Consider the following 12528-nt stretch of genomic DNA (forward strand, 5'->3'; position numbering starts at 1 on the left):
CCGAAGAAACTCGAATCTCTGAGGAAACTCGAGGTCATAAAGAACACAAAAGTTTGTAATAAAACCCCGATACAGAAATATAAGACCCTCAAAGAACTCCACTCACCTCCATATCCGTAATATTTTACGATCTTTTTACTAATATTTTAACAAAACCCTTGACATCGTAAACAATAAGTGTTTCTGTGAGACGCGACGTTCCTTATGGTTACTAGGAGAGCTTCGAGTATTGATAATGTGTTTGTTGAGCCCTTCACCACTAACAATGTGAACGTATTTTACAATGAGAGCGTGGAGTAATGTGATTATTTCTAGCATTATTATAATAAGACATCGACAACGATTCAATTATAATCGTCTTAATTTTACATAACACTTTAAATTATTTAGAAATAACTTTTTGTTTTTACAATTTTATATTTAATGAAAAAACCAAATGAAAAAGTTTGAATTACAATGTAAATGTAATTCTTGACATTGTTCTTAAATAATATGAAATGGAACAAGTGTGTTTTAATAACATGTTCATATCAACAGTTAAACAATATATGAAGTTAATATTATATATATGTCGGCGCAACGACATTTAAAAAACCATTATAAAGGGTAGTTGTTTCATATGTATAGTTGTTTCATATGTATTTCACTTTAGAGGGTAGATGTGACATAAACAATGTCATGGCGTTAGTAATAACTTTAACAAAATTATTTGTTTTATAGATCGTCGTACGATTTGTATTGAAGGAAAGTAAATGGCAATTCGTATCGTGATTTGTAATATGTAAAGATAAGTTATTTTGTGAGTTTTAGTAAAAGACAAACTTAAACAGTAACCATTTTGTAATCAATATTATTCAATTATGATTTCTTTAAATTTTAAATGGCAATATAAAGTTTAGTTGGTTTAATAATTGATTACGAAAACATTTTGTAATAATTACTGTTTATTTGAATTGCTACGAATAATCTTTGTAAGTTATTATTTAAAATTAAGAGTAAATGTAATGACTCCACGAAAACCATTTATATTCGGAGACATCTGTGGCGAGGACACAGTGGTGTGAGAGCTATCCAGGAGAAATTACTAAGTGTTAGTTAAAGTTGAAAATAAAGTGGTGCGAGTAAGTGAGAGTGCTTTATTGGTGAAAATGGATAACCTGATAGGTGGAAATAGTATTATGTGACGATAACATCGCTGACGTCACAGCTCCTAATAATCAACTTGGACATGGCTCTTCGACATCAGAAGCGGGATTACCTACTTCTACTCGTCCATCTGACAATACTGGAGGCTCTGTTGCAGTGGTAAATACCGAATTATTATTTTTTTTTTTTCACAAATGCTAAAAGTGATAAAGCGTATGTCGATCGTATTCCTGGTCAACCAGAAGCCAAAATTAAAATTACTGATACCTGCCATCATATGACCGGGACATGAATGTTGGAATCAGAGAATGGTGTCAACATATTACAACTGCAATGGAAACCTATATCTTTACTGATTACGAAATCAGAATGAAGGTCCGGAGACAGAGGACGCACAGACGAGATTTAATAAATTCATTTCACACCGCATTACATCACCCAGGATGGGAGAGAACCCTTCAAAAAATAAAAGACATATGTTTTTGATAAAATGAGTACTTTAATCGGAAGATTTGTTGAAAATTTTATAATTTGCAGAACATCAAAAAACTCGTCAGGTAGCAACAAGTACGACTTCATCCAATCCAGAAACCCACGGCAGCATTTCAAGTAGTACATATGGACATTACCTGGAAATTAGGAACTAGGAGTAGTGAAGGATCAGTCTCGCAGCCTTGAAACGATTAGTACATCTTTTTGGAACACCAGTTCAGATCATGGTTGATGGAGGTCGAGAGTTTCTTGGTGAATTCAAAGTTTATTGTAACCGCTTTGGGAGCAACATACATTCAATCGCACCAGGAATAAGCCGAGCTAAAGGACAGCTTGAAAGTATCATGATCACTTTAAAAAATGCCCTAACTATTATAAAAATTACACAACCGAAAACTGGCAGACTGCTCTTGAAGCATTGCAACTCTCGTTTAATTGCACGCCTCATAGAGTTACTGGAGTTGCACCTCTAACTCTTCTCACTCGTCGGCAGCATTGTGTGCCATCGGAACTATTAAGGTTAATTGATTTTGAGAATGAATTTATAAATTTTGATGTATTGGAGGAATATGTGCAACAGAAAATGTTGGCTTCGGCGGAATATGATAAACAGAGTTTTGAAAAAAGTAAGGGTAAGCTACGTTCATTTAAAAGAGATGACTATGCACTAATCAAAACTAATCCTCGTAAACAAACTTCTTTGGATCTGAAAAATACTGAACCATACGAAATATACAAAATATTGGAACGTGATCGTTACATGCTAAAACGTGTAACCGGTAGAGGCCGGCCGCGTAAGTTAGCTCATGATCAATTACGTCCAGCACCAAATCCAGCAGCAGCAGGAACCGTGTCGGCGGATCAGATTGATGATCCTCCACATTACGACAGTCCATTAAATGTTGAAGCTTCTGAAAATTTAGAAGTTGAATCCAATGAACGATCAATAAACTTGGTCCAACATTCATTGCTTAGTAAAGTATCAATTTATTGACAATTGTCTTTATCAAAAGATCCCTCAAGTTGAGGAACTTGACATGAGGTCAATAAAAAAAAAAAAAAATTTTAGAACCTGTGATAAAATATTACCTTTCTTCAAATCTTTTAGAGCCTCTGTGGACCACGGACAAAAGTCCTAGACCACAGCATCGACCTACCTCAATCCCTTAGAGCCCCTGTGGACCACGGCGTACGAGACCGCCCAGACCACAGCAACGTCATAAAATCAATTACCTCTGTGGACCACGGACAAAAGTCCCAGACCACAGCATCGACCTACCTCAATCCCTTAGAGCCCCTGTGGACCACGGCATACGAGACCGCCCAGACCACAGCAACATCATAAAATCAATAACCTCTGTGGACCACGGACAAAAGTCCCAGACCACAGCATCGACCTACCTCAATCCCTTAGAGCCCCTGTGGACCACGGCGTACGAGACCGCCCAGACCACAGCAACATCATAAAATCAATATCCTCTGTGGACCACGGACGAAAGTCCCAGACCACAGCATCGACCTACCTCAATCCCTTAGAGCCCCTGTGGACCACGGCGTACAAGACCGCCCAGACCACAGCAACAAACCCACTTCAATAAAAGTAAGCAAAGATGCGTGGAGCATTTTGCATTAAAAAAAAAAAAACAAAACACAAACACAGGTTCAGAGAATCCAAGTGATCTCTTTAATATAGCGTATGTTGATACGTTGATATATCACAACAAAGTAAAACTGGTGCAGGGCACGCACCAGGCCGCAGAATGGCCGTGTCGGCGCAACGACATTTAAAAAACCATTATAAAGGGTAGTTGTTTCATATGTATAGTTGTTTCATATGTATTTCACTTTAGAGGGTAGATGTGACATAAACAATGTCAAGGCGTTAGTAATAACTTTAACAAAATTATTTGTTTTATAGATCGTCGTATGATTTGTATTGGAGGAAAGTAAATGGCAATTCGTATCGTGATTTGTAATATGTAAAGATAAGTTATTTTGTGAGTTTTAGTAAAAGACAAACTTAAGCAGTAACCATTTTGTAATCAATGTTATTCAATTATGATTTCTTTAAATTTTAAATGGCAATATAAAGTTTAGTTGGTTTAATAATTGATTACGAAAACATTTTGTAATAATTACTGTTTATTTGAATTACTACGAATAATCTTTGTAAGTTATTATTTAAAATTAAGAGTAAATGTAATGACTCCACGAAAACCATTTATATTCGGAGACATCTGTGGCGAGGACACAGTGGTGTGAGAGCTATCCAGGAGAAATTACTAAGTGTTAGTTAAAGTTGAAAATAAAGTGGTGCGAGTAAGTGAGAGTGCTTTATTGGTGAAAATGGATAACCTGATAGGTGGAAATAGTGTTATGGGACGATAACATCGCTGACGTCACAGCTCCTAATAATCAACTTGGACATGGCTCTTCGACATATATAAAACATGAAAATGAGATTTTCATAGTAAAATAATTGATTTGTAAACTGAGTCATGTTGTAGTCAGGAACAAGCCTCTTTAATCCCTTGAATTACATCTACCGTGGGATTATATGCTTCGACACGTCAATAAATCCGCTTCGATAGTCAGTCACTACATAGCATGCGTGTCGTTGCTCTAGTAATAAATTCATAAACAACTTGTCATACAGATGCAGCTATCTCATTCGTAATAGACATTCAATCAACCATATAATATACACTCGTATGTTCAAGGAACGCTTTATATATGTGTGGAATTGAAGCAATCTATATAATCAATATTATACATTTAACCAGGCTACTAACTAGTCGGTAGTACATTAATTGATAGCCGCTACGTGAGTATATTAAATTATCTCCGACTGGCATGTTCAGGACTCGGCTTCGACGGATGCTGCAGGCTCCTCATATTATCCAATGAAATGTCTTGGCTGCGAGATTTAACAAATTACGAATTAAAAAAGAGGAGAGCAGAGATTCCAGTGAATTATTTCAATAACAATTTAAGCGTAAAAACATTATCATTTGATGATGATAATTCTGTTAACAATTAAAACATTCAGTCCTGTGATGTAACATTATAGTAGCATATTATTATTGTGCAGCTGTGGATTGTATTAAATAATACAATAGTGTCATATCATTTAATATTAAACCGACGGACGTCCAAATATATCTCATATATATTATTTCGTGAAGTACTTCTGTATCTCACAGTGAGCGGATTTATCCATTTCTTGTGATATTAAACATATTCCTCCCGCTCATCTGACAGATGATACATTAACGTCAAAACCTTTTAAAGTTTTACTTCAATATTAAGACAATAATAAAACAATTTTATTAATGTGTCTTTCCGAATCTTCATTTCAAAAGTTATTTTTATTTGATAATTTCTCGTTTAACAAGCAAATATTGTAACTTAATGTTCTTAATATAGCGAGCGAGTAAATTAATAAAAATTCCTTCAGCTCGTGATCTTTTGTTCGTCGAGGACAATACTTATCGGACTTAGTATAAGCTGTACTTTGTATACCTTACACGTATTATGTTTCTTAGCGGCGAAACTTTTAATCACCTTCAGAGAATGTTATGAAGTATCGCTTAATAGTTGTTATTAATAGATGATGAACCTCCTCCGTGTGAGAAGAGAACTTTGCTCAGCTGTGGGCTCCGATAGGCTGATGATGATGATGATGATTAATATATAATAATACAGTAATATAGTCGTATAGTTACAAAATGAATTCAATGAAATTATTTCTAATAATTAATATAATGTTCTACAATGAAGAAGGTTTCCACGCTAATTGTAATTATCGTCCTGCGAAATGATTTCATTACCGCGATGCTCATAGTGTTCATAATATCCTGTTATAGTTTACTCGCTTTAATAGATGCTAAACTAAATGTAATAATTCTCGATTATAATAGAACTCATTATATTCATTTGATTGAAATATCAGCCACACTCGTTGTTTACATTAAAATAACTGTTACCGCAGATTATGTGTGAGTTTGACGATATTAATGATTATTGTCTTTCCTCAAACAACTAACTAGACTAAGTGACTTTAAATATACTTTTATATGGCTAAGGAAACTTTAGACCTAAAATTTTAATTTTAATTTTAAAATAAAGACTGAAAAATTCATCGACACGAGCAGGGTGGGAATATGCAAACTGCGGATTATCACGTTCCAGTCGTTATTGAAATCAATTAATGTATTATAGATTGCAGCACTCACATAGGACCTACACGACTGGACCTGAAAGGCTTTTTCTTGTCAAGAAATGAGCTTCGAAATCCTTTCTCCTGAACAATTCGAAGTAAAAAAAAAAATGTTTTGTTTTACATAGTACTAATAATACATAAACTAATACATTAATTAAAAAGTTGTTAAGATTAAACAACCTTCCGTTAAAATTTATTACATTAAATTCAAAAGTCCCGTCTCTAGCTCCAAATTAAACTACCTATTATAGGCTTAATAGTTACAAATATGAATATTTTATATATTTGAGAATTTATAAAAGGAAGGAACTAAATAAGACATAAAAACAATAACACTGACTGCGTTCAGTATCGACAATATAGGACTTATCAAACATTGAAATCGAATTTCCACATTGTTGGACGTGTAGAAATCATTTTCTATAAATGTTCGTATTAATAACGGATCCCTGAACCAATGTAATACGATCCTAGCTCGCTTACTTACCGGATTGTCTATTGACTTTAATGTATGATAAAGTCCCTATAATATAGTTTTAATTGTAAATTATAAAATAAAATACATCTGAGATCATTCCATTCATTTGAAGGATTCATTTGGGTAAATGTAAACTAAAATTTAATTTATACGTTATGTAAATTCGCTCCAGAACTTACCTGAAACCGAGACATATGTTTTGTCTGTTAGCCCATTAAAATCCTTAGAGGCTGAAGGTTTCCTTTTGGGAACGAATTTAGACAATGTTTATGGAAATCTAAAGGGTAGGTAAAATCATACTACCATCCTGGCGACTAACAGAAAGAGGCAAACGCGAACTGGCGCGGCTAAAACTATGATACAATCTGTTATTTTACCAATCTATCTACGTCTGTTGGATTGTATATTGCCTGACAAGACTTTTTAGACTATTAAGATTTGAGACGGGTATGATATTTTAATATTTTTGTTGAGTTGTTTGCTTATCGCGAAGGGTAGAAGGATTCGAAGATAGGTTGCTCTACTGTCATTCCATAGTGAATAGGAGACCTAAATATTGGGTTTACTATGCACGAAATTCAGCCCTGTTAACTCTGCATAATCCCAGGGTGGTTTCATCGAACCGGGTAGCGATCTGGGAAGATCAAGACGAAGATCGAGGAGTCTGATTATCTCGTTGAGTTATATTTTCAAGGCCCCGACCAACTTCCATCTCTCATATTAAATATTCACTCTAACCACATTTATAATCAAATGAAGTAAGTTTTTACTGCAGCTACAGTTCCTCTTACTAAAATTGCACCTCACAAACATCAGAGGTTTGAGCTCTGATCTCCTGGAAGTCCACCACCACCTGGAAAATAATAGGCTTCACTTGTTTTTTTGGACGGATACCCAGACACTACCTTCTGAAGACGCAACTTAGATCACATAACGCGCTGCAGTATGTATGTATATGCGTATACCTTGTATATGTATACCTTGAAGAGCTTAAATTCTTTTCATTATCTACATAAATTTTATTGTAATACAAGTGATCTATAAAAGTAATCACGATAACAATCTAAAGAAAACTTTCACAATATTTAATATTAATATGATGTCTCTCTTATAATGTGAAGTAGCTTCAATTCAGTAATTAGTTCAATCTTACCTAATACACTATATAATCTACCTTTATTGATGTATATGTATTTGTATCATGATGTAATGATCAGTATCGATGTTGATGGCACCTCATTTACATGATCATTATGTCGGATATCTGGCCTCTGTTATAGCTACAGCGACGACAAATAGACTATTATTGTTACACGATATTGACACAAGTGATACAAGTAAAAGTGAAATAGATTTTAATAATTATATAAAGGAGACAAGTAAAAATCTTAATTTTGTTATAATTCTCAACACTTGATGAAATATACCAAATAAGGTGAGATTTTATACGTTTTTAATCAATTAATTTATCTGAGTCTAGGGAACTTCTGAATCTTAGAACCTTCTTGGAAGATAAAATATTACCACTGACCACAAGGAATCCTACTGTCAACAAGGAATTCCTTAGAAAACACGTTGAGAATATGGAGACGTCAAAGTTAAAATAGAAAACGACGTAAAATTTTGAAAATATTTAAAGAATAGAATAAAGTCCCCTAAAATGTGTAGAATTATATCGAGCTACCTTAAAACGTAATGGTCATTTTATACACGCTTGAAAAAGTAGTGCAATAATTTTCCTCGCTCCTACAATATTATTTACGTAATTACTATTAACGTAAAATTGTAAGCTGAATGCATTATAACATCTGATATCGTGGATGAAATATTGTTCAAAGGGGTTATCATTAATTTGTTTATTTTATTTTGCATCACACTGAATTCTATTTCAAAACTCCATATGATTTTCCCATTCAGCACATTCACATTTTTTTTTATTATTCTACAGAAAAATATTTACGGTGTGTGTTATAAAAACGCGATAAACTAAAGTATGATACTGTTAGAGCTTGTATAACAAATATTGACTCAAGACGCAAAGATCCGCTTCAGTGTATTCTAAAGACAATGCAAATTAGATGTGTCACTGAATCAGATATTAATTTCTCCGCCGGGAAAAATAAACCTCTCATCGATATCCCACGATAGTGATAGATTGCGTTAAGTCATAAAGTTCCCTCATGAGTTCGGCAAACACTATGATTTAGAGGGAATGTTGTTGAGGGAACAAATAAGCCCCAGGAGCAAACGAAACAGAAGGACTATGAGCAATAAGATACATAAAAGGTGAAGAAATCTTTTTAAAATCACTGCGGCTTTGAGGGTCGTTAGTGAAAGAAACTTTTTCTTCTTATATTTAAAAGTCATACAATTCATTAAAAAATATATCGGAAACAATAGACTGCTTGATGGTAGCACAGTTATCGTCCTGGCAAAGAGTAAAATTCTAGACTGATTTGGAAAACCAAAGGACCATTAATAACATGGGCTTTGCTACAACTTCTTACACCAAAGCAACGAACAACTGGCGAAATTTTTCGTCAGCGACGTCACAACGACCTGGACCAAATATATTAGGTTCATGTTACCTCTGAATCAAAGAAAAGCTGTTCCTCGTTTCAAAGTCTCCGGATATTATACCCATCAAATCAAAAGCTAAGTATGGTGTTACGGTTACCAAGCAGAGAGTTACTGGAAATCTGTATTCTGCGAGAGAAAACGGTAGAATAAATAACCAACTCTTTATTTGTTCATCGAAAAACAACAAAATGATTTGAGATCTAATACGACGGAACTTGGAACGTTTGAATTAACATCATCATTTAATTCAAATAAAAAGGATCACTTACAACATAAAATTGGCAATATTTTTTTCAATATAAGTCTAATATTTTCTATATGAACTTTTCATGTGATCTTTCCGGTGAACTGTTTGCTTGATGAAAATATAAAAAATACATATTATAATTATAATTACTGGCTTTAAGTTTCATCGAAACAGCGATTTTATATTGATGAATTTAAATATTCGTCATCCTCCTCTCGACCGAAAATAAAATGTAAACAATGCGACACAGAGGACTTTATCCTCTCATTATAATTGGTTCAGAATCTGTAGAGCAGAAGCTTTAAATAAATCATTATTTGTACAGAATTAGTGAAAACGATTGTTTTTGTATTTAAAAACAAATTGGAGTAAAAGGATGGAGAATTGTGTTCCGGGCTATTTACGGGTATGAACATTTTATATATGAAATAAAAACGTCAATTATTATCAAGAACAATGAGATCCGGAAAAATGTTCACACCGTAAAATGCCTCACATTTTTCAACCGCACTTCCATGCGGCCTAGACTCTTAACCTACTAAGAGCGCACAGTACAATCCTGAAAACAATCACTTCCATATTATATTAATATATTTCGAAGAAAGAGAAATTATTCTTATGCATATACACAAACGGGCGATATTTCAAGATAATAATATGCATTGACGATCCTGAGCATTTATTACAATTTTGTCTCTTCTCTACTTGTGAAGGTTTGCGAAAAATGCAACAAATGTTACATTAAAACATTAACTCCTTCGGCCTCACGATTGTATCATAATTAAACTTTGCAGTAAATGAGTACAAAATTTCCAAAGTAATATTTATGGTTAAAAAAATATTTTTACCTTCAGTCGACGACTGCACCTCGCACCGAGGCAAGGCGTTCCTTCCGTGTAGGGACAAGTAACTACAGCGGCTGTCAACGACTTTCACAATTGTTTTTATCGTCGCTCTAAAAGTGTGTATTTTTATTTTGAAAATTCTTAATGTATTTGACTCTATACTAAACATTATTTTATAAAGCTGCTTGAACTACACACAGACAACCCGATATATAGTTATGATAAATGTAAATCACAACTTATTAAAATACTGGGCTGCTTAAAAAAAATGTTTTATTTCCGTTGAAGTTGTGAAAGTGATATACAAGTTGTTATGGATAAATTCTAATTAGAGAGTTTTCTTAACATGTCGGTGGCGAGACTAAACTTGAAATTTTCCATTTCATTATAATCGGAGTCTCCGTAAGAATGCTAGTTTACGCAAGGCGGACCATTTCAGAAATGACAGTTGCACCTCTGTAACATTTATTTATTTGGATCTTGAAACATTATATGTATATTATATATGTTATTTAAGTTTAAAAATAAACAAGTATAAAGTTGGTAAAAGGAAATAACAAACTACGTCATAATAACAGTGTATAATAAGAAGAAAAAACCATGTCTTGGAATAGTTAAATATTTTTCATAACTTTCTAGAAAACCCGACACTGTGAAGTGATAATAATTTTTATTTAATTATTTATTAACAATCTTCTTAGCGATTTTAAGTCGGATATTGTGTTCCGAAAAAGATCTTCGCCATTAACTGCCCTTCAAAATACGAAAAATGGTCCCTTGAGCAATAAAAATAAAAAATAACGAATTTCGTATCTAAAACGATAAGCACAACCTGCAAAATATTTTCCTTATAAATATTTTTTTAAGAAACTTCCATACTTATTTTTATAAGGTTAGGGTCTACTATTCCTTGCTTTAAATATCTGTAAGACCACTTTTGCTTGGGTACATGTATCTCCTTAAATCCGATATACGAGGCTTCTGATACCCGAAGGCGTACATCGCCTTTCAAGCGATTAACACCTAAATCACATCTAAATCAATTGCAATCTTTTGTCCGCCACATAGAGTCGGATTTAGCACACAGTGATACTTAATACTTAATACGTTTTACCCGAAGCCTTCATGTGGTATCTCTAAACTGGAATGCAAAGTAAATACAACCGTATGTGACGGTATTAGAGTGGGTAAAAGAAAATAGCAGTTTTAACCCTGTCAGTAAGTGTAAGGATAAATCAATGGTAGTTATTGGTATTGGAAATTGCCCCGGCGTCGTAATTGAAGGAAAGTTGAACTCATCAAAGATCACATTATCGGTTATAGAAAAATAGTTTATTTAATCACTAGACTCACGCTCAAAAATAATTTTGTATCAAAAAATGTGAGTAAACATTTGCAAGCGCCGAGTAGAAAAAGTATCTGATAGAAGTTAAAGGAATAGAGGTTTACTATTTTTTGTCTCTAATACATCCTTCTCTTAAAGCAATCTCATTTTGTTAAATTCCATACGTGCTTGAAAAGAGGCCATACTTTGTTCAGCATATCTGACGGCTTCACGAACGTAATGTCATCTTCAGGCAAACACGATTGGATAACATACCAGAGAAGAAATACATATACCATCAGGTACAATATTATTTAATATATATGTATAATACACTATCACTTATATTTTATACGGAGATTTTTGCATATATTGGTACCAAGATATTATTATCAGCGAAATTATTGTAAAAAAAAAGTATTTTTTCTGAGTCAGTTAAAATTCATCTCAATTTGCATAAAAATTATGTTTATTTTTTCAAATATCTAAATAGAAATAATAACTATCATATAATATTTTAAACGTGCGACTCTCACTTTAGGCCTCAATAATAAGTTTAAATAATCGTTTGAGATTTTGGATATGGGATGAAATATTACGATCTAAAAAATTACTACCGCATTATATTAAATAAATGTCTCTCACTATGTGCTGATGAAGTCATTCGTGTAGACCATAGACGACAGGTTTAATAGATCTACCCACTACCGACGATCCCAACCCGAAGCAAGCTATAGAATTAATTCACTCACCTCTTAAAATACATTTTCTTATATCTAGCGAGCGGTCTATGTGCTTTGAGCCCTTGAAGGGACATTTCGTGACAAATTATTTGTTAAAAATTGTATATAATATGAATCGTACTTGTAAAAAAAGTCTCCCTATAATATTAATAGACTGATGAAGCAATACTTATATTATACCATTGAAGTCAGGTTAAACCTAAATATACTCGTTGTGTCTGATGAAGCAATACCTTCACAGTGTTTAACTAATCACTGTTCTCTTTGTATATTTGCTGCGACTGTTAACCACAGACTATTCTATGAAATTCACATGTATTTATAGAAACACCTGACCTGCCTGCAGCTACGGGTCTAGAGATTAACAAGAAGCGAATTAAATCCAATAGAATTTTTACGAAATATAGGGTTCTCCAATAGGGACGCTTGAACTTTGACAGCTGATTGCGGC

At 33.5% G+C, this 12528-nt stretch overlaps 1 pseudogene; it reads left to right on the forward strand.

The window, feature by feature from the left end:
* The first annotated feature begins 1515 nt into the window (after window positions 1-1515).
* Window positions 1516-2809, forward strand: LOC133319734 (uncharacterized; annotated as a pseudogene).
* Window positions 2810-12528: the final 9719 nt, after the last annotated feature.

Source organism: Danaus plexippus, chromosome 27 (genome assembly GCF_018135715.1).
Source record: "Danaus plexippus chromosome 27, MEX_DaPlex, whole genome shotgun sequence".
Taxonomy (NCBI): domain Eukaryota; kingdom Metazoa; phylum Arthropoda; class Insecta; order Lepidoptera; family Nymphalidae; genus Danaus; species Danaus plexippus.